Source organism: Ambystoma mexicanum, chromosome 5p (genome assembly GCF_040938575.1).
Source record: "Ambystoma mexicanum isolate Mex_15411 chromosome 5p, UKY_AmexF1_1, whole genome shotgun sequence".
NCBI lineage: Eukaryota > Metazoa > Chordata > Amphibia > Caudata > Ambystomatidae > Ambystoma > Ambystoma mexicanum.
In genome coordinates, this window is record NC_090930.1 from 1,273,472,693 (window position 1) to 1,273,494,098 (window position 21,406).

Here is a 21,406-nt window from a genome sequence, read left to right on the forward strand (position 1 = left end):
CCCTGGGCTGGGCTGCAACAGCCACCAGCTCCCCATCCATCAACCTGGATGACTCCAAGGCATCTTCTGCCATAGATGGGCCCTGTGTGGCATCGCCTGTCCCCACCGCTGCTGAGGAGTCCACTCCCACCTTCACCTTCTGGTGAACACCCCCAGCAGTCATGCCCAATGTCACTGGCTCTGCCACAGCCACATTGGTCCCCAAAGATGAGCTGTCACAGGGGTGTAGGCTCAGGTCTGCGCCTCTGCTTGGTGGAGGCATCCGTGCAGCCAAGCTCCACAACACTGCTTCCACCCCCCTCATCAGATGCAACTGTGGAAAAGGAGACACAGAACAGAAAAATCAGTTTACTGTACCAAATCTGGCATGGCAACACCAACATTCATGTGAACATGACTAGTCAAGGGAACAATCATCAAAGCTCACACCCACACACATGGACATGCAATCCACATCCATGCATACACCTGCCTGGCCATCACTCAACACATTCACATCAAGCTACTTGCCACTGTCACCACTAATCAATTGCGTTTGCTATACACACATGCATCATTTGCACATGCACATGTGAGCGGAATGCAGTAATAACATTGCAGTAAAAATGTCACCTTTACAAAAAATTGTGGCAAAAATGACGTGGTTTGACCCGGTAAAGCTGAACCCTATTATACAATTTAAGGGGAGTGAGGGTTGTGGGGATGTCCCCCACGCCCCTTAAATGATATAATGGGTCTGAGGATTGCGGGGGTGTCCCCCGCATCTTTTACATGTATTGCAGCAGCAAAACCACAGACTTTTTGCCACCATTTTTTGTGTAAACGGCCATTTTTGCCACGATTTTAACACATTGTACCATGTGAGCATACCACAGCAACAAGCACATACACATGTCATGCACACTTCAACTGAGATGCCCCAAGCAGTGCGATGACCAATCACATCAGAGTCCCGAGAACTGCAATGTCTCTATGTGACTAAGCGAGACATCCAAATGCACGTGTTGCATCCAGGCGTGAGTGATGCTCAGTCACACATTCCTATTTTTGGCACATACACATGAACATCATGCATGCACATGACACGGGCAACACTACCTCAAACTTCACACTTGTCACCCTGGCACGTTTCAGGCGCAAGTAACATTGCATGTGCACGGTCTGAAAGCCAGCACTACAACACACAATGCAATTGATAGCACATACAAAATATATATAGGTCTGAATGCACACATGGATAGCCATGGCAGGGGCTTCCATGCAGACATCTATCTCAGAAACATATTTGCTGCAAGCCTAACAGGGTAACTAGCAACATGCTGCTACATGCACAGACCACATGCACCGTAGAGTGTTGCACAACATGGCTACTCACCAGTCAACGCCAGATGTTCACGTAACTCACAGACCTGGGTATGCAGCACTGGGTAGAACTTCTCCAGGACCTGTATGTTGTTAGCCGACATCCGGCACCTGCATGCACAGTGCAGCTCTGTGATGGCACCAGCCTCGAGGTATCCCATGGCCTTGCCATGGCCTGGATTTCAGGTCCTCCCAGCGCTTGTGCATGGTCTTGAAGGTGCAGGGTGCCACCCCCTCTGCATTGATGGCATCCGTTATCCCATCCCAGATCTGCTGACGTTCTGCCTTGCCGCGTCGCATCACAGAGTTGAGAGGGCATCATAATGCTCCAGGACCTTCTCCACCAGGATGTCAACTTCCCTGGTGGTGAAGTTGACCGCTCTCTGCCTCGCTGCTGTGGGGTTGCCTCTCTGGTCTGATGATGATGGTGCAGACAGGATGGTAGGTGTGGGTGGACAAGGTGGTCCTGGAGCTTGATTGTGGAGCGGTGGTGGTGGAATGGCATTGCGGGAGTCCGATGAAGCAGCTGGGGTGATCACAAGGTCAAGACAGGAGCATAGGCAATGGCTGGACAGCAGGTACTCCAAACACAGTGCAGGTGGGCAGCAGGCACACACACTGTACAGGCAGCAGCAGATGGCTAACTTGGAGGTAGCACAGTATAGTAGGAGGCAGTTAAAATGACATGGAGGCAGGAGTGTGGGTCCTCAGTGTCTCGCAATGTAGGCAGACAGAAACAGAGTGAAGGAACTTGCGCATAAAAAATGGGAAAACCGTGGACACGTGAAATCCGAGGAAAGGCCCCCAGCACGTACCTTATGTGACACGAGCTGCACACAGGCGTTCAGCACGCCATATTCAGGGATAAATGAGTACATGTAGAAGCAACTCTGAATGTGCGTGTGAAGGGGTGGAGATGGACGAGTGGAGTACTGCGTATTTTTCGGTGCCAAACAATCCGTTAACTTCAGGGACCGTACAAATGTATTATTTTGGTGGGGGATTTGCCTCCATGCTTACGTGCATCTACTTCTCAGTTTTGCACGACTACCATTTTTCTCAACTCTGAGTGCGCCTCTGTATTGCATACCAGTATTCTTGGCTTTCTTGTAGCTTTCTGGGGGTCGCATACGCATTTTCTTTTTGCTGGGTGCCACTGCTTATCTTGTACCGTTTTTTTTCTTTTTTTGGAAGCTACCCTGGTCTCGCAATGGCATTTTTTTGGGGTACCTGTGCATTGCACATAATGTATTTTTGACACCTGGGGTACATTTGAGCCTTGCTGCACCACAGAACTACGTGTTCCATCAAGTAGACAGCCCCCTCACTAAAATTGCCCAGGACAATTACTTGGTGTGCCTTCCATATTTTCATTACACCAGGAACATGAGTGGAAAGTCCCCAAGAGGGAAAGGGGACAGTGTGGCCGGGGTCAGGGTCGTGCTGTGGAAGCAGCTGCCCTAGCCCCAATGGTTCAGGGACGTGCTGCTAAAGCAGCTGCCCAAGCCCCAAGGGTTCCAGGATGTGCTGCGGAAGCAGCTGGCCAAGCCCCAAGGGTTCTGGGACGTGCTGCAGAAGCAGTTGCCCCAACCCAAAAGGGTAAGAGACATGCTGTGGAAGCAGCTGCCCCAGCCCAAAAGGATAAGGGACGTGCTGTGGAAGCAGCTGCCCCAGCTCAAAAGGGTAAGGGACGTGCTGTAGAAGAAGCTGCACCAGCGCAAAAGGGTAAGGGATGTGCTGCAGGAACAGCTGCAGCTGCACCAGCCCCAGGAGGTAATGCCATGCCCCTGGCCACTTGTGGTCCTGCATCTGGATCCCACAGTGGTCCCAGCCACACAGGGAGGCAACCAAACCTTGTGGCAAGAAGGCAAAGCCTGTACATCAGGAACAGGCTAATCCCCATGCACGGCACAGGACACTGACACGTTGAGGAAGAAGAACACAGGTAGTGAAGCACTGGAAGGACCTCACCCATCACCCCAAGACCAAGCTGGGTACCAACCTAGCCTTTGCTCTGGCAACAGAGGGGGGTTCACCAGAGGAGGAGGAGCTGACCGAGCATGAAGAGGATTTTCGGTGCAAGGCATGGGAGGCCTGGAAATTACGAGGAAATATCCGGTGAGTGACCAAGATTGTGCATCCTGAGTATGTGAAGTCAAGCATCACCAAGATGTATAATTGTGGTGCACATCTGGCTGCTTTTGAAAGACTGCCCCGGGTGAACCATGTCACGGTGTTCTGACTCCTATCCAGTGTACAGAAGAGTGGATACAACCCATGTGTTGTACATCAGTTGAAAATGGCCGTGTGACAGTACTCATCCCCCACTAGCATACCCCCACAACTTCTGCAACATGATACCACAATGTGCACTCTTGTTAGCTGCATCCTTGATGTCAGTGACTCTGCTCTGCTAGACATGTGCGTGTGTCCGAAATCCTAGTTGCACTTCATGCCCTGTAGGGTATTAAATATCTTTTCACACATGTATGTAGGTGCTTCCATGCTATGTAGAACATACTAGATGACAACTAACACGCCTTATGGCATGCCCTGAGTGAGTGTGCATATGTCTAGATTGTGCAAATCCCTGCTGCCCTAATGGCAATGACTTTTGAGGCAAATCGCTGTGAGGCCTGATCCCTGTTACCCTCCCACACTCAACCCACACTCCATGGGTTCATGCCACTCTCCCTCATGTGGTTCACCGTACCTTGTTCCTATCTACAACTCCATTGACTTACTCTCTCCTCTTCACAGACCTTGGCTAGGTGGTGCTCTTATAGCCATACATCAACTGGGACTCTTTCCTTTTTCACACTCTTACGGCATGTTCCCATTGTTTACAGTCCATCTACCAGGTCAACACTGGTGTGCATGTGATGTGTGCGGACTTAGATGTGGATATGTGTGTCTGCCTGTTGCCAGGTGATGTAATTGCACGTCACACAGCCACATGTCCATGCCCATTTCACAGGTATTAGTCAACAGTTGGCTGTTCCATGGGCCATGATGTGCTTCTTAACAACCCTGTTTGTTGGCAGTGTGTCCACTGGCAGCATGGCCCTGAGCAGGGAATGTTGTTGCCAGTCTGCATATGCCATGCTGAGAAACCTTGTTGTACATAATATGTGGATGCTGTATTACTTATGGTGACATGCCCTGCATTTTGTTGCATGACAGCAATGTGATAGACATGTCTACTGTAGACACGTTGAGCATGACTCCACATGTCTTTTTCTGTCCATGTGCAGGTGAGGAGGCACCATATACAGAGGAGGAGGAAAAGGAGGAAGAAGAGCCTGTGGCACTTCGACCACCAGTGGAGGACATGGCGTGGCAGGCTGTGAAAATACACTGGTGCTGTAGATCATCCTGAGAAATGCAGCAGACAATTCAAACTATTTGGACTCAAGTAGGTCTGATGCTGAACTGGATGTGCAGTCCTCAATGTTGGTGGAGGTGACTGCATTGCACCAATGGGTGGAGCAGTTGGGGCCCATGAGTTTTCAGGGGAACAGGTGCCTTCACAAGGCCAGTCAATGGTGTCACGCCTATCTCTGGTGGTTACAGCTTCAAGGCCAGACGCCTATGCATTGGTTTCTAGTCCTGGCACAGTCGTCCAAGGGAGGGTTGAAGTCCTGCAGCCAGAGACAGTGGCATCACAGCAAGGGCCATGCTCCCTTGGATCAGGCAGAAATGGGCCCTGCACACATGGGGGACATGTGCAGGCTGTGCAGACAGTGTGGGAGTAGCAGATGTTGCATTCCACACACCGACAGGTTGCTGTCTATGAGAGTTTGGCTGAGGGCATGGATAGGGAGGCCAGTTAAATGATCCCCCAGCAACACAAGTGGAGCAACAGCTGCAGGTTGTGCGGTCCACATGCCGCTCCCACAGGCTACGCATGGAGGCCAACATCAGAGGCCAACGGGAAGATCTGCAGTGTCGGCAGGCATCCCTGCTTGCAGAGGGTCAAGCACACAGGGACGCCCTGAGGCATGAGTTGTTGACCCACAGAGGTGCAATCCATGAGGAAGAGGCAGCCAGCAGAAGACTGTTCCCCGCCAGGAGATGTTATAATTGAGGCAGACAATCACAGAGGAACTTTGTGCAACCTGTGAGGTTGTGCATAGTGACCCCCAAGCCCTCAGTATGCTGGTGCATTCATGGGTATCACGCATGGCGGCTGCCACTGAGGACCAGGCCAGGGCACTGTGTGGTAAGCCTCCAGCACCACTTCCACCTTCTGATTCAACGCAGGATGGTGGTGCCAGCAGAAAAATGCCTCCCAGTCCACTGTATCCGTGTGGTCCGTGGGCCCATGGAGGTGAATGTTCTTTTTGTTTTCTTTTGACGTCCACCCATGTGGAAGTTGACATGCGTCCTGCCCCTCCCCCCTCCTGGGTAGAGCCCCCACCTGATCCATGATGTACATTTATTATTTTTTGTGAATTAATTGTTTGTGAATTATTTGATACTTTAGTTGACCCCAGGTCCGGATATTGGCATTTTATTTTTTAGTTGCCCTTTACAGGTTTTATTTTTATTATTTTACTTTTTTTCTTTGAGTTGTGCAGTCAACCTCTCAAGGCAATGCAAGGTCATGACGTATACAGTGGTGGACATACAGGCATGCATGGTGAATTCAACTTGCATATTTGCATGGTGGTGCACAGGATGGCATGTGCAGGTAACTATGGATTCAATGTTTCCTCGCATATGTGTGCTGTGTGAATGGTGCTTCACTATGCCTGTTGTAATGTCTTCTCTCGTATTGTTTCTTTAATCCGTGATCTGGCTGTGACTGCTGTCCTCGGGGAGACAATCTGCACTCTTTGACATCCATGCTCCCATTCCCTCCACCAGGCACTGCCCCTCCTGTCACTCATTTGAGACACAGTTCATGGTGAAGGTGATGCAGGATTCACACCATGCCGGCGCAGTCAGCGGATAAGCATGAGCACTTTCTTGCATGTTGAGCATGCATCACTGGTCACCATGTTTGCTGCATGTGTAACTTTACTCATATGTGCTTTGCATGCTACCATGCCAGGATAGTTATTTGAGTGGTACTTATGTCACTGTGTTACCTCCCTCGGTCAATTCATCTATGGCCACACCTACTGTCTTGTTGTGCATGCATTGGCCATACCCAATCCAGGCAGTGTACTCCTTGATGTGTTTTTAATGTGGCCTTCCTTCTCACTGTCACTCTTTCTCCTTCTCTCTGTTGTGATACGGTGAACTCATGGGCAGATCACAATCTATCACCCTCTAAAACCCTGCGGTGCTTCTGCAGTGAGTAGGCTCTGTATATTTTCAAGATCAATTCTTGTGTAGTCATAGATGTGCATGTTCTTTCTGTGGTTACTGTACATGTCATTGCATTTAGGGGATGCGTCTCCCGATGGGTTACATCGTATGCAAGGCGGGTGGGTACCCTGTGCAGGTAAGTGAAGGGCATTTGCAGACACTTGTGTGGTGTTTGGCTGGGAGTCTTGCACTGTGTGTGATCACTTGGGATTGACTTGTCTTGTGGGGCACCAGTACAACTTCCAAGGGTGCATGTTTCACAGTGTGTGGTTCTAGTGATAGGTCTGAGCATGGTGTTGTTTCTATGGATTTGTGGGGCCACTGGTTTCATATTCAAAATTGTGGGAGTTCCAAATGTGTGGACCTTCCTTGGGTGTTTGGGAGTGGGTGGCACTCTCTTGCTTATGGTTCCCCAATTATGGTGTGCAGCCCCAGTGATGCACATTTTTGGGATGCTATGTTGTGTACCAGCACATTACGTCAGCGGTGCTGGTGTTTTCACATGCATGTCCCATGCATGCCGCACCATGTTCTTTGCAGCTTCAAGTTGACCACAGCTGGGTGCATGGTACTGCTGCATTAAATTGAATGCAGAATTGGACACATTGTATGCTGTCACAATGAAGTCTGCATTGACCTTGCACTTTTAGTTTGCATCCTACGTTTAGCATGCATTTCTCCTTGCTTGCAGTATCACATTGCTTTGTCTTGTCTGCTTATGTCTTCCATGGCAGTTGCCTCGGTGGCCAGCCTTCCAGTCCTATCGGCCTCTGTGAATTGATGCATCAGTCATGATCCTGGATGGAGGACTAAAGGTGAATATTTGTGTACTTGCATTCTTGTGCTTTGCATCATGGCTCAACACGACAAAATCTGCAAGAAATTTGCCAACCCGTCCGCAGTATCTTCTACCCCTACTCCTTCACAGGCCCTTTGTAATGCACTAGCCTCTCATTTCTTTTCCAAAACCCTGGATATACGAACAGTCTTGTCATGCGCACTTCCAACCCTCCCCACTCAGCCCCCCTACCACTCGACCTCCTCCTTCCTCATTCTCCTCCTTTGCTCCTGTATCCCTTGAAAAAGTCACCAGAGTTATCAACTGCATGAAGGTCTCTTCCAAACACGTTTTCCCATGCTCCCGCATAACCCTCAAGGACAATATCTCCTCTCCCGCCCCTGCTCTTGCTGATCTCTGCAACCACTCCTTTGACACTGGTTCTTTTCCATCCTCCCTCAAGCACTCCCATGTGTGCCCCCTCATTAAAAAAACATCTGCAGACCCTTCATGTCCAACCAACTACTGCCCCATTTCCATCACCCCCTTCCTGAAGAAACTGCTTGAGAAGTTGGCTCTCACCAACTCCATACTCATAACGAACTTGTTGGTGGTCTACCTGACCACCAGTCTGGATTCCGAGCTTCCAGAGGCACGGACACTGCTCTACTGAACACCTGTGAAGAACTGCTTGCATCCCTCGATTCCAACTCCCCTGCTGTCCTCATCTCCTTGATCTCTTCTGCATTTGATACAGTCTACCATTTCATCCTCATAAAAGGCTCCATGATACCCTTGGTATCGCGGAGCAGGCACTAGACTGGCTTACCTCTTCCTAACCCACCATTCGTCTAAAACCATTCTGGGCACTTTCTCCTCCCCTACTTCCTCCTCCACATGTGGCGACACCCGGGCCTCCATTCTTTCATCCTGGCTCTTTAACATATATCTTTCCCTGCTGGCATTGCCTCCTTGTCCCCCAACTTCCAGTGCTACGCTGATGACACACAACTCTTCTTCAAACTTCCTCCTTATCCTTTGCACCTTCCTTCATCCCTGACTGCCTCTCCACCATCCAGGCCTGGTGTACTACTAATGACCTCTGTCTCAATGCCAGCAAAACAGAGATTCTCCCTATTGGATCCCCTGCACTCTACTTCTTCCCTTCTCTCTGGCCTTCCTCAGGGGGCTCCTCCCTGCCCCCTCCTCTGAAGCCAGGATTCTTGGAGTCATCTTCGACTCCTCCCTTTCCTACATCCCTCATATTCAGGGCATTTTCAAGAAGTCCCACTTTCAGCTCTTCCTTCTCAAAGGAACTCTACCCTTCCCCCAGAGAATCAATGTTACCCGTGCTCTGGTTCTCTCCAGATTAGACTAGTGAAACAGCCTCCTCCTTGATCTTCCTTCATCCACCCTGCTACTCCTCCAGCAGGGCTGGTCTTACAACAGATTGCACCCCAGGGGGCAAGTATCGTTGGCGCCCACCCCCCCCCAACCTGTGATCTCATGCATGTGTCATGGGCTGAGCAGCGGGAGTGGGGACTATCAGTTAACAAAATTGTCAATGCTGGCATCTGCAGAATTTCATGACCCTCAGAAAACAGCAATAAGAGGGTCAAACCCGAACAGGGCTGGTTATGTTAGACTACTTTTGCTCTTCATTTTTAGTACCAATGACCAGTTTGCTGCTGTGACTCAGGTCAGAGAATCGACAATTTCAGATCTACACTAATGTCATTCGTATGACCTCAAACATTTAGCCATTCTTAAAAGGTGATGAACTGGTCTTGAACAGTGTTACTCAAAACTACAAGAACAAGCACCTGCAACATACCCACCGATAGCTGTACAAGCCCGTCTATCTCAGCATTAAAATGCATGCATTTATGCAATATGTATTGCATCAAATATTTCACGGGAAGTTAAATATATTTAGGAGGGTCACACGTAAACAATATCACTACTCCATGTGAGTGGTAAAGTCTACTTTAAACATATGCAGAGAGTTAACATGCATGTACAATTCAACATAGCTCCCAATGTTAATGTTGGAGAGGTGGTGTTCTAAAATTATGACATTATAATGTGGACTTTACATTGAAACACACTGCAGTGCATTACTGCAGCAGAAAAATGGCAGTTCGAGTATTGGGGTTTGTTTCGCTCATGCTTGTGGACTCTCAAAATTCTTAAATGTTTCCTTCGTGATCACTCATTTTAGCTCCCAAAAGCACCATGAAACTGTAAGATCGCAAAGAAAAACGATGTCTACCATCCCAACATAAAAAGAAAAACAATCAAATTCTTAAAGGGTGGAAGATTACCTTTTCTTGGGACTCCTTAAGTTTACTTTTTGCAAATTACTAGTCGCGTGCTGCTTGAATAACAGTGGCCCTTGCACATTGTGCAGTATATAGAGGAATTTCATTTCAAGGGACTTGGAGTACTGCAGATATCAGGGGAAGCATCTCCAGTGTACCCCAAGTGTAGTGTGCTTTGCCCTCCACCCTCACCCTCAGCCTTGCAGCCCTGCGCTTTTTCACATCCTCCATTATGGTAAAGAACATTGTCCCGAGCTTGGAAGAGAAAGGGACTATGCAGAAGGAGCAGCCTCCCAAGGGTGTGTTTAGCTGCTGGTGTATCAAATGCAGAAATGGGTGGCATCAAGAGCCCCATACTCTGAAACATCTTTGGCGCACTGGTTGGTCACATGACAGAAAGTGTGAGCAGGTGATTCCCCAACATTTGAACCATTCTTTAGAGACCTGGCTTTGATTAATGTGGCGTTAGCTAGTCAAGGCCATTTCCCAGCATTTGTGTTAAAGTAGATCGGAAGCTGCACTGTGCGGGGTATTTTAAAGGCCATGAATTGATGCTACAGCATGTCGCCCCCAATGGAACAAAGAAAGGGAAGCATGCATCCTGCAAGTCTGGGTATTTGCATTATGCGGAAGACGGGCCAACCGTCCACGTAGTCGGTTTCTACTGTAGTTGCTGAGTTGATTTCCCAAAGCCAGATGCTGTGCGGAGTTCGCTCAGCTTTTGGTTCAGCGCCTGCATCCATCCTTCACACCATCATTCACAAGGTGCGTTTGTGTAGGTGTTTGTTTATCTCCTTAGACTAGCCTGATTGCTATTTCAAACAATAGAAGCACAACGACAAAGAAGGGTATAAGACAAGTCTGAGCGAACAGTGAAATGTATGAAACTCTTGCACTAAAATAAAGTCAGCAGTGCTTGCCCAGGAAAGAGGGAACGACGAGCAATATGCTCGGGAGCGGGAACTAGGGGGGGTGTAGTAACCCCCAAACTGGCCCAAGAGTGGTACCGGCTTCCAGGGCCTCGCCCTCAAAGTGATTTTGGCCCAGCCAACGGACCGACCAATCCAACCCCGCTGGAATGTGCAACGGTCTAAGATCTGCTGACGGTGACACGCTGCCCAGGTCTTCCGAGAACCGGCCTTTTGATCTCCTGAGGAGAGTCCACCACCAGTGCTTGCTTCCTTTTTCATGACTACTTGAGCCTTGACAAAAGTGTCTAGCTTTCTGGCCTCCATAGGCTCTTCTTGGATGGCCCAGTCATCTCTGCAATACCATTTTAAAATAAATAAAACGCCTATGCAGCAATAGGCCTCAACTGCGAGGATGGGAGCAGGAGGAAAGAAGTGTGCTTTCCTGACAGGCTGTAGTTACTGCCGGGTTTCCTGAAACAAGGCCAATCAGCGATGGCAGGATGTAGCAACTGTTTGTATTTGCTGATTCTGCTGCTGCTTGGCAGTGTGTGCTTGTGATGGGAACAACCTCAGGATTTAGTGACCCACTCGCTCCTCTTTTCTGTAATGGCTGGGGCCGTGAACACCAGCCAGCCTCAATCAAACCACACTTCAGTGTCAGTGCATGCCCATAGCTTGGAGGAGGGCACACCGCGCGTGCGCCCATGGGCTTGTTTGGCGCCAGCAGCACCGGCGCCACCCGAGGCCGGGGGAAGGTAATAAAGCAACACATGTTGCTAATTTATTTGCCAATTGCCCTGCCCTGCCTGAGGGCCGAGGCCAGGCTCGTTTCTTGGCCCGGACGAGGTGGGCAACTGGCCGGGGTGCAATAGCCCAGGGGGTGCTATTGCCCAGTCCTTGGAGCCTCTGGAGGGGATGGAATTCCCCAGTTTGTGGGGCGGCACATTGACCGCTTCTTTTCCAAACTATATATCAATTACACTTTAAACCACTTCCTTGGCACTGGTGATGAGATACTTCACTATGCGGATAATAGTTTTGACCAGTGTTGCTGAGTAAATATTCTTTAAGCTACGAACCGGTTTATTTATTTATTTATTTATGCAATGTTTGTCGGGTACATGGAGAAAGATAATTTATTTATTTATGCAATGTTTGTCGGATACCTGTATCTGACACACATTGCATAAATAAATAAATATGCAGGTACCCGACAAACATGTATCCTTACAACAGTCAAGACTTTACTGTATCAAAGCATAACCCTTGATTCCCATTATAAGAATGTTAAAGTGATAGTTTATTGGGTTCAGGTGTCTCCTTGTCATTGCCCTTTTGGCTTAGGTTGCCTCCAAACTCCCTTCAGCATCTTGTGTTCTTTGTTGGTTGTATATACTGCATCCTGTGCCATATTCATGATATCTTGGTTGGTGTGCCCAGCCCTCATTATCTGAAGCCTAAGTAGACTGGTGCATAAAATTGTCTTGGGCACCAGTGGAAAAGTGGCCCACCGTTGCAAATGGCAATTCATTCCCTGTGTGATGGACTGTTTGACTTTGGGTAGGAGTTCCTTAACGGTGTAGTTTGGGAATGGTGTGCGGTGTGCAGCGGGAGTGGTGCGCAGGGTGCGGTGGGAGTGGCGCATGGGATGGGGTGAGGGGGGGCGTGCATTCCTAGTGTTTCGACTCTGGGCACCAAATGGACTAGAAACTGCCCTGGCCGAGGCCACAGAATACACATGTAACACATTTGTTTCCTAACATTATAAAAATGAACAGGCACATTCACTTTTATAATGTTAGGAAATGAACGTGTTACACGTGTATTCTAGCACTGCCCTGCCTGAGGGCCGAGGCTGCAGCCTGCAGCAGTGCCAGTGGTAGAATACACGTGTAACACGTTCGTTTCCTAACATTATAAAAATGAACAGGCACATTCACTTTTACAATGTTAGGAAATGAACGTGTTACACGTGTATTCTAGCACTGCCCTGCCTGAGGGCCGAGGCTGCAGCCTGCAGCAGTGTATTCTAGCACTGTGGACTACTGTTGCAGCGCCCCCTAGAGGCTGACTGACGTCAGGCAGCCGCCTGGGCTGCCTGATGCAAAAACAGGCCCTGCCCTCCAGCTTAACCAGAATAGGGCAGCAAGACTTATCCTTGGCCTCATGCCGATGGACTGCATCTCTCCTGCCCTACAAAGCCTTCACTGGCTCCCAGTCTAAGCACAAATTAAATTAAAATCCCTAGGTATCATCCACAAGGCTATACAGGGCTGGGGACCACTCTATCTTCAATGCTTCCTGACCAAATACTCCCCTTCTAGACTCCTGCATTCCTCTGGCACCAACTCCTGGAAAAGTTGGTCATCTCTCAGCTTAACCTTCATTCCAATTCTGTTGGCTGTCTCCATGACCACCAGTCTGGCTTCAGAGCTGCCAGAAGCACATAAACTGCTCTCCTAAACATCCATGAAGATCTGCTCACCAACCTTGACTCTAACATTCCCTCTGTCCTCATCCTCCTCGATCTCTCTTCTGCCTTCGACACGGTCAACCATACCATCCTGCTCAACCGTCTCCGTGAAAACCTGGGTATCACTGATCAGGCTCTGGCCTGGCTGACCTCTTTCCTCTCAGATCAACCCTCCCAGGTCCAGCTTGGGTCCTTCCTTTCATCTATCTTCCTCTCTACCTGTGGTGTTCCCCAGGGGTCTAATCTCTTGCCCCTGGCTTTTCAACCAATACCTGGCAACTCTCGCCCACTGCATTGCCATTTTCTGCTCAACTTTCCAGTGCTACACTGACGACACTCAACCCATTTTCAGGCTGCCCTCTGCCACCTCCTCTCTCTCTCTCATCTCTGATTGCCTAACTGCCATTCAAGATTGGTGTGCCGCCAATGATCTTTGTCTGAATGCCAGCAAGACAGAGATCCTCCTCATCGGCACACCTTCACCATCCTTTCCCCTCACTCTCTGGCCGGCCTCCCTTGGCCCTCCTCCTACCCCCACCTGCGAGGCTAAGAACCTTGGGGTCATCTTTGACTCCACACTTTCCTTCTCCGCAATCATCTCTGCTGTCTCTAAAAAGTCAAACTTCCTACTGCACCTCCTCAAAGGTACTCTGCCTTTCCTCTCCTTCCCCCAGAAGCTCATGGTCTCCCAAGCTCTGGTTCTCTCTAGGTTGGAATATTGTAACAGCCTCTTTCTAACTACTTGCCTCTACTCTACGCCCTCTGCAACTAATCCAGAACAGGACTGCGAGACTTGTCCTTGGCCTCAAGCCCTGGGATCGTATCTCTTCAGCTCTGAAATCTCTCCACTGGCTCCCAGTGGATGCAAGGATTAAATTCAAAACCCTCTGCATTGTCCACAAGGCTTTCTGGGGCCTGGGTCCAAAATACCTTCAGCTATCCCTCCGCAAATACCTCCCCTCTCGAGCTCTTCGCTCCTCTACCTCCAACTCATTCAGGGTCAGTAATTTTTCTAAGAAACGAGCTGGAGGTAGATCTCTATCTTGGGCTGGGGCCTCCCTCTGGAACAGCCTCCCTGCCACTCTAAAACTTGAGGAGAACCATCTCTGGTTCCGGAAGCACCTCAAGACCTTCCTCTTTTCTTCTGCCTTTGCTCCCCCTCTCCCCTGCGGATCTGTTCTCTTGGCACCGTGCACCTGCCCACCCTCTGTCTTTTGGGCCCAGCTACCTGCTCATTCTGTCACCCTCCCGCACTGCCTCTGGGCCACCCCTTGCACTGGGGTCTGTATCTGTGCCCATACAGCCCCCCCTTTTCTTCCAGCACTTATTGGACCTAGCCTGTCTGCTGCCTTAAACCTAGCACTTGCAAATTGCTGGCTGCATTACCACTGTTTGTTGCCTTTATTATTTATTTATTGTTATTTATCTGTTTCTCCTCTGTTTCGCACTTTCCACCTCTCTCCCCTTCCATGCACTTTTCCCCTCCCCCTCTCCCATGCACGTGCGCGTTCTCAATGGCACTGGGCCTAGTAAGATCGCTGTTTTGTTCTCCCCTGTTCCCCTCCCTTGCCTTGTCGCGCTCTGAAACACTCGTGTACGAGCGCAATAGAAATAAAATATCAATCAATAAAAAAACTCCCTGCATGTGAAGCACTTTGCTAAACAGAGAGCTGGTGGTCAATCACTTTCCTCTGCAGGCCCCCTTCTGTTCAATAGCCTCCCTCTCCCTCTGCGTCTTGAGCAGGACCTACTTAAGTTCAGAAAAAGCCTCAAGATCTTTCTCTCCTCCTCTTCCTTCTCCTCTCTTCCCTGCTAATCATACAGTGGCATGACTGATGTGTAGGGCCCTTATGCATCCTCAGGGCCCTGAACCCCCACTTCTCTCATCCAAGCCACTCTCTATATAATGCACTTGCTGAGGCTCAGCCTCCCCACGGGAGGTTGCACTTACTCTTTTCTTTTCTTTTTTTAGCACTTCACCCAAGCACTTCTCCATGAGCACTTCATCGCCTTTCCCCTTACCCCCCCTCTGCACTTGCACATTCTGAACACTCACATGGCATAGTAGGTTTGTCTTCCCTCACTGTTATTCTAATGATATTTAAGTAGTATAACAAATATAATGTTTCTCTCTTATAATTAATTGTCTACCTTCCCCTTTCCCCACCCTGATTTCCTGTGTGCACTTTGAAACAGTTTTGCTAATTGTATAAGTGCTTAACAAGTGAACAATAAACTAATAAATAAAATAATTGGATCCCATGACTGTGTTCAGTGCACTATGCCAATACAATGTAGATGATGGATTGTCCTTGTCATGTCATTGGTAGTTTTCATCGGGTGTCCCTGCTTTTTCGGGGGCTCAATTATCTGCCTATGTGATGTCTTCTCATTTTCATGCAGCATGTTGATTGATGCGTGCATTCTGTATATGCCATCGTCTTGTGAATGGCAACATGTGACATGCACATTTTATGCATGTCATTCTGGGGACAGGCAGTATGGGGGTTGTTGTTTGTCAGTGTATGTGTTTTGTGTGTTTGATTTGCATGTAGTGTGCAGGTGTTTCTGCATGTGTGCTGGGACACATGTTGATGGTTGTCTTGTGAGTTTTTGTTTACATGTGTTGTATGTCACAGAGGGGTGCCCGTGGGTCTTGACTTTTTGGGTGCATGGATTTGTTAGCTACACTCTGTTTAATTTAGCAGATTCTTCCATCAGGGAATGATGGCTATTTCATGGGATGAAATTTGACTGTCGACTGCATGCCAAGGGGATAGGTAAGATGTGCATTTATATTGATCGTTATGGAATGCCTACTTTAGTTGCTGCATGTCTAGATGTGGGGATTCTGGTGGGTCACCCTCTTTGTCACAATTGTCTATTACCTATTGTTAAATTGTTGTTTTGGGGATTGGGGTTTATTGTGGTCCTGTTTCCATGTTGAGTAACATGTGGGTCGATACTGCACTGCTTTTCTACACCCCACAAAAGGGACATGTGCATCATGCACATTCTAGGACATGTATGCAGCTCTACGCAATTGTGCTTGTTGTGTTTTGTGTCCATGTACATTTTTGAGGCCATGTATGGCTTGCAGCTCAGACATGATGTTTCAGGATTTATTGCTACTTACACATTTGACAGGTATGTTAGTTAGTCAGATCCGCCAGAACGCCAAGGGACCACTACGGTGGGGATAGTGCACAGTATAAATATTCTTTAACATTAAAGAGGTGATTTAATTAAATGGTTGGCATGGTGATAGTGGTGTCCTCCCTCTTCAATTTGTTTCTTTTGGAAACACAAAATGAAATGTCTTTTAGTTCTAAGGGGTGCACACAAATTTGCACTTCCAAGGGCACTTTCTCTCTGTGGTTTTGTGGCACAGTGGATTGGCCCATTGTCAACATTGAATAGCACCTGGGATTTGGCGGGATCGTGTGCAGTCAACAGGGGAAGTATTTTAGGTGAAATAAGATTGCACAAGCTGGGTATGTGCAGCCTCTCCACGTGCCCTTTGTCCAGCCATACCCAAGCGGTGTGTCTGTGGGTGTGAATGGGCTGCCACCACCATATTCACGGGGATGCCACGCCGTGTTGCAACATTGTGCTGGACACATGCTGCCACAATGATCCAGCAGACTACTGGTGGTGCACAGTGGCATAACACAAAATGTGTGGGCCCCTCAGCGAGCCATGCTGAGGGGGCCCACACCGCCAACTCGGCAGCAAATCACAGGTTGCGCCACACTCTGGTTCAGAAATAATTAGGGGGAAGTGAGGTGAAGCTAAAGGTTCAGAGGGAGCAAACCTGACATATCTTGAATAAGAACAAAAACAACAAGGCTCCCACACCTTTGGTTGGTCTGTGCAAACAATTCTCTGGATAAAAATGGAGTTATCACAGTTGCAAAGATAGTTCAAACAGTGGCAAGTTGAAGTTCACAGAAAATACAACCTGACTTCATAAGTAATGCTGTTAAAATGGGTAATATTTAATAAAAGATGTAATGTTAAAAAAACAAATACATAAAAGCTGACATATAAAAGCTAACAACATGACTAGTGCTCAAAACAGTGCTAAGTGCCAATCACTATCAATTGGTAATGTGCAAAATGTGCTGTAAATCTGTATCACTCTCTTATAGATACTTTGTTTACATCAAATGTACATATATACACAATGACATAAGGTTATTAATACCTTGATTTTTTGTTAGAACAAGCCACACAAATACAACATTTGAGACCTTCATTAACAGATGACTCAAATCTAGGTGCCTTAGTCAAAAGAAGTACCTAAAGTGCACCTTTCACAGTATTTCTAATACTCCTTGAGATACTTTACATTAGTATCTATGAATGCCCAACATGTTTCGTTCCTCTGTCCCTTAGGGTTTAATATCAGGAACTTCTTCAGGGGGATATGTGAATCGGGATGAACCAAAGTCCACCGACCAATTTGTGATGGTCTTGTAGTTGACTTGGCAAGTTGATGCAGTTGTTGCAATGTGAAGGTTTATATCATATATTCCAGTGGACAATCCTATAGGGTTTATGTTCCACAAACTCCTGTCGTTAATGTAAGGAGGTTAATCCAGGCCAAACCTAATTATGGAAACAGACCACAATTAGATTAGTGTGGTTGTTTATATAGAGTACATTGACAATTGTTTGAATTAATTGCATTCTGGGGGCTTACCGTCTCTTATTGTCAGTAAGCGTTCCTAGGTGGTTGCATTGGTTCTCAGTGTACCAGTCCTAGGGGGTCCCTGTAGACAAGAAAACACAGGACACGTAGTCCTATAATCCCATCCCAACAAATGAATAGCTGGCTGATAATATATTCTGAAATGGTACCTCAATAGGTGGAAATGGGTAGAAAAGGTTACATGTCCCGATTAGTACTCACTTAGCAAGTAGCTCGAAGTCGAAAAGGCACTTTGTCTTTTTTGTCTTGCTTGGATGTGGTTTAGAGTACTGGACCAGCCTAGATTGCGCAATATACACACACGTGCTGCCAAAGGGGTATGCCGCACACTGCACTAGGAGAAAGATATAACTATGTATTTTAATGCAATATACAGCACACTTTCTGCGAAATAATTGGCTATAAAGCCACAGTGTTTGCAATTGTTTTGTAGGGTAACAACAATCCAATACATGTAAGTCACCAACAGTGCACAGGAACATTAATGCTTTGCTATTAAAAAAACCATGCCACAATGAAAACATGTGCAACTGGCTACACAATGTGGACCAGTATAGACATGTAATAACATTACAGTAAAGCATGCCAGGCCACATTTAGACATACCTATACTGGTTGAACCAAAGTGCCAGTCAAAGCAATAGCACTCATCAAGAAGAAAGCACACATTAAAGCCTGTGTCTCCGCGGTCTCTACCAACACGGCCGAACTCCTTAAAATCTGCAAGGAACTGGTCAATCCTGTTGTGGTCTCTACCTCAGGGAATACAATAGAGAGAGCCCAAATTCCACAAGTGTGGAGTCCTATCTTATTTTTGGGACTTAAGACTACACAAGACTCGAAAAGATAGGACTTGGTCCTTTATCATCAGTTACCCATTCATCTGAATGCCATCAATTAGTTCAAAAAGTACACATTTTAATAGAAATTACAAAATTGTCTAAAATACATGATTAAAACCTCTAAAAAGATACATATGTATCGTATTAACAAAGACAAACATCATGCACAATCAATTCTAAAAAATCTTAGAGATACTGACGTTACTGATCTCTAATTAAATCCCTGTTGTATAGTTCTTCTAGATCAGAGTTACGATTATGATTCATCGTTATCTTTTCTATTCTTCTATTCTAATTCTATTTCATTATTAGAATTAGAACATCCCTTCACTGGAATATTCAATTCACTCAGACAGTTTAATTAATTAGACTGACAAAAAAACTCTCGACATGTTTCAGTCCTCTATGTGGGTCTTGGGACTTTCTTCAGGAGTGGTCAATGTGAGGGGTTACAAGTGGGCTTTGGCCAAGTTAGGAATCATCTGGCCTTCTCTTGGAGATGATAGTAACTGTTGATAAAGAAACGATAAAAAAGAATCAGTTTATGTTTCTTCCGACATCTTTAAAAGTGTCAAAGAAGACTATAGGATCCTATTGGTTACCTGGTCTTCTTAGTGTGCGGGCTTTCTTTATTAGCAGTGGAAAATTTGTCCACATAGGTTGGGCGTTATTTTCTTACGAGGAAGGATCTTCCTACAGAATCTGCAAACAAATAAATGTTTTATTTGCAAGAAAGTTTCTTACAGCCTTCAGGTTAAAAAGCGCAATGCATTCTGGTGGTCGTAGTTCCTTTGAGGGGTCATTTAGTTAAAAGGTGTGTGGTATCCTTTCAGTAGTGATAGGTACTCGTTTATATAGATTTCTAAACATTGTGCCGAAACCTTCGTGGCGTTTCCATTGTACATAAACTCTTAGAAAAGGTCGCGTGTTGTCCGCTTACCATTAGGTTTAGTCCAAAAAGCTCTCTTCGTAGTTTTCCTTGCCGCGGGGTTATGCGTATGTGCTAATAGTTTTCTAGCTTCTGTCTTGCGGCTTCTACAGGTGGTTTCTGAAAACAAACCACAGGGAGTATGTCAATTAATTGTAAAGGGATTCCTATTTTCCGTTACTGCAAACAGATCAAAAAAGGCTGCAGTTCAACCCTTCTACAGCTGTTCTCAAGCGAAAATTTAGCAAATGAAATGCTGTGTTATATCTTATTTCGATTTAGCTCAGTATTGGGAGCGGATTACTGCGTGTGTAGTAATTTACCTCTTACTTGATCTCTTGATATACCCAATGGTGCCGCTGGGGGGTGAAATGGTATCCCTGTGAGCTGGTGTATTGTAGGAGCTGCAGTTGGCTCCTTCTGCACGATCATACTTCATAGGAGCTCGCACTTGTTGTGGTTCGTGTCTACGTTTCGGCCGCCATTTTAGGAGGTCTAAATATAGCTCTCTAGTTGTCCTTTTTTAATGTTGTTGTAATTAAAGTACCTCTAGTCTTTTTAATCCTCTAAAACTGCCACTGACAGACGAAAAATGATTATAAATTGAGACGGTCAGATTTTTAACCAATCTATAGACTCATTGAGTCCTATTTTATCACTTTTTGTTATAAAAATGAGTCTCTGTTCTTTTTCAAGCAGAATTCTGCTTTTTGTATTATGATCTCTCCCTTGTACCATTAATAAAACGGTCCAGCTGAAATTTTCATAACCGTGTTGTGCTTCTCCAAAATGCTTTACTAGAGGAGCATTGATGACTTTATTTTTCAAACAACTTTATGTTCCAGCATCCTGGTTTTAACCTTCCGGTTTGTTTTCCCTATGTAGTATTTATTACACGGACAGGTAATCATGTATTCTACATATTCAGAGTTGCAGTTAGTCATTAGCTTTTGTTTCCAAGGGGTGGGTAACCCTATGTCTATTTCTTTGGTTTTGTGGGTTAATTTACACATTGCACAGTTAGTGCATGGGTAATGTACACTTATAGGTTTTAATCCCCAGGTTTCGGTAAGACTCAAGGTTTTGATTGGTTTTTCTTTAAGTTTGTTGCTGCTCACTCTGTTCCCAATTGTCTTGGATTTTTTGTATGCAAAAAGAGGAGCTGGAATCCCTATTTCACTCTTCTCAAAGATTTTCCATTGGGTTTTGACTATTTGACTGATTTCAGACTCAAATTCGAGAAAGTATTGACACATACTAGCATGTCTTGCTGAGGTTGTTTAATGTTTACTTCTAGAAGGGCTTCCCTGTTGTTATTTGCCGCTCTTTTGGCTGACTTTTTAATCAGTTTTTTAGGGTATCCTCTCTGTTTTAATTTGGCCGTTAGATTTTTTGCTTCTGTTTCAAAGTCTGCATTTTGGCTGCTATTTCTCTTGAGTCTTAAAAATTGGCCATATGGAAGGTTATCTCTCAAGTGTTTTACGTGATGGCTGGAGTAGTGTAATAGTGAATTTTTTTCTGTCTTTTTATGGTAGGGTTTGACCAATAGGCGCCCATTCTCATGGAAAATAGTGAGGTCTAGGAAGTCGATAGAAGTTTTTTGAATGTTCATGGTAAATTGTAGATGGAGATTACAATTGTTTAACCAGATTAAGAATTCCTCTGCTTTTTCTACTGTTCCCGCCCAAATTAACAGGACATCTTCAATATACCTCGCCCATAAATGAATATGCGCTTCAAAAGGATTTGTTGTGTACAGGT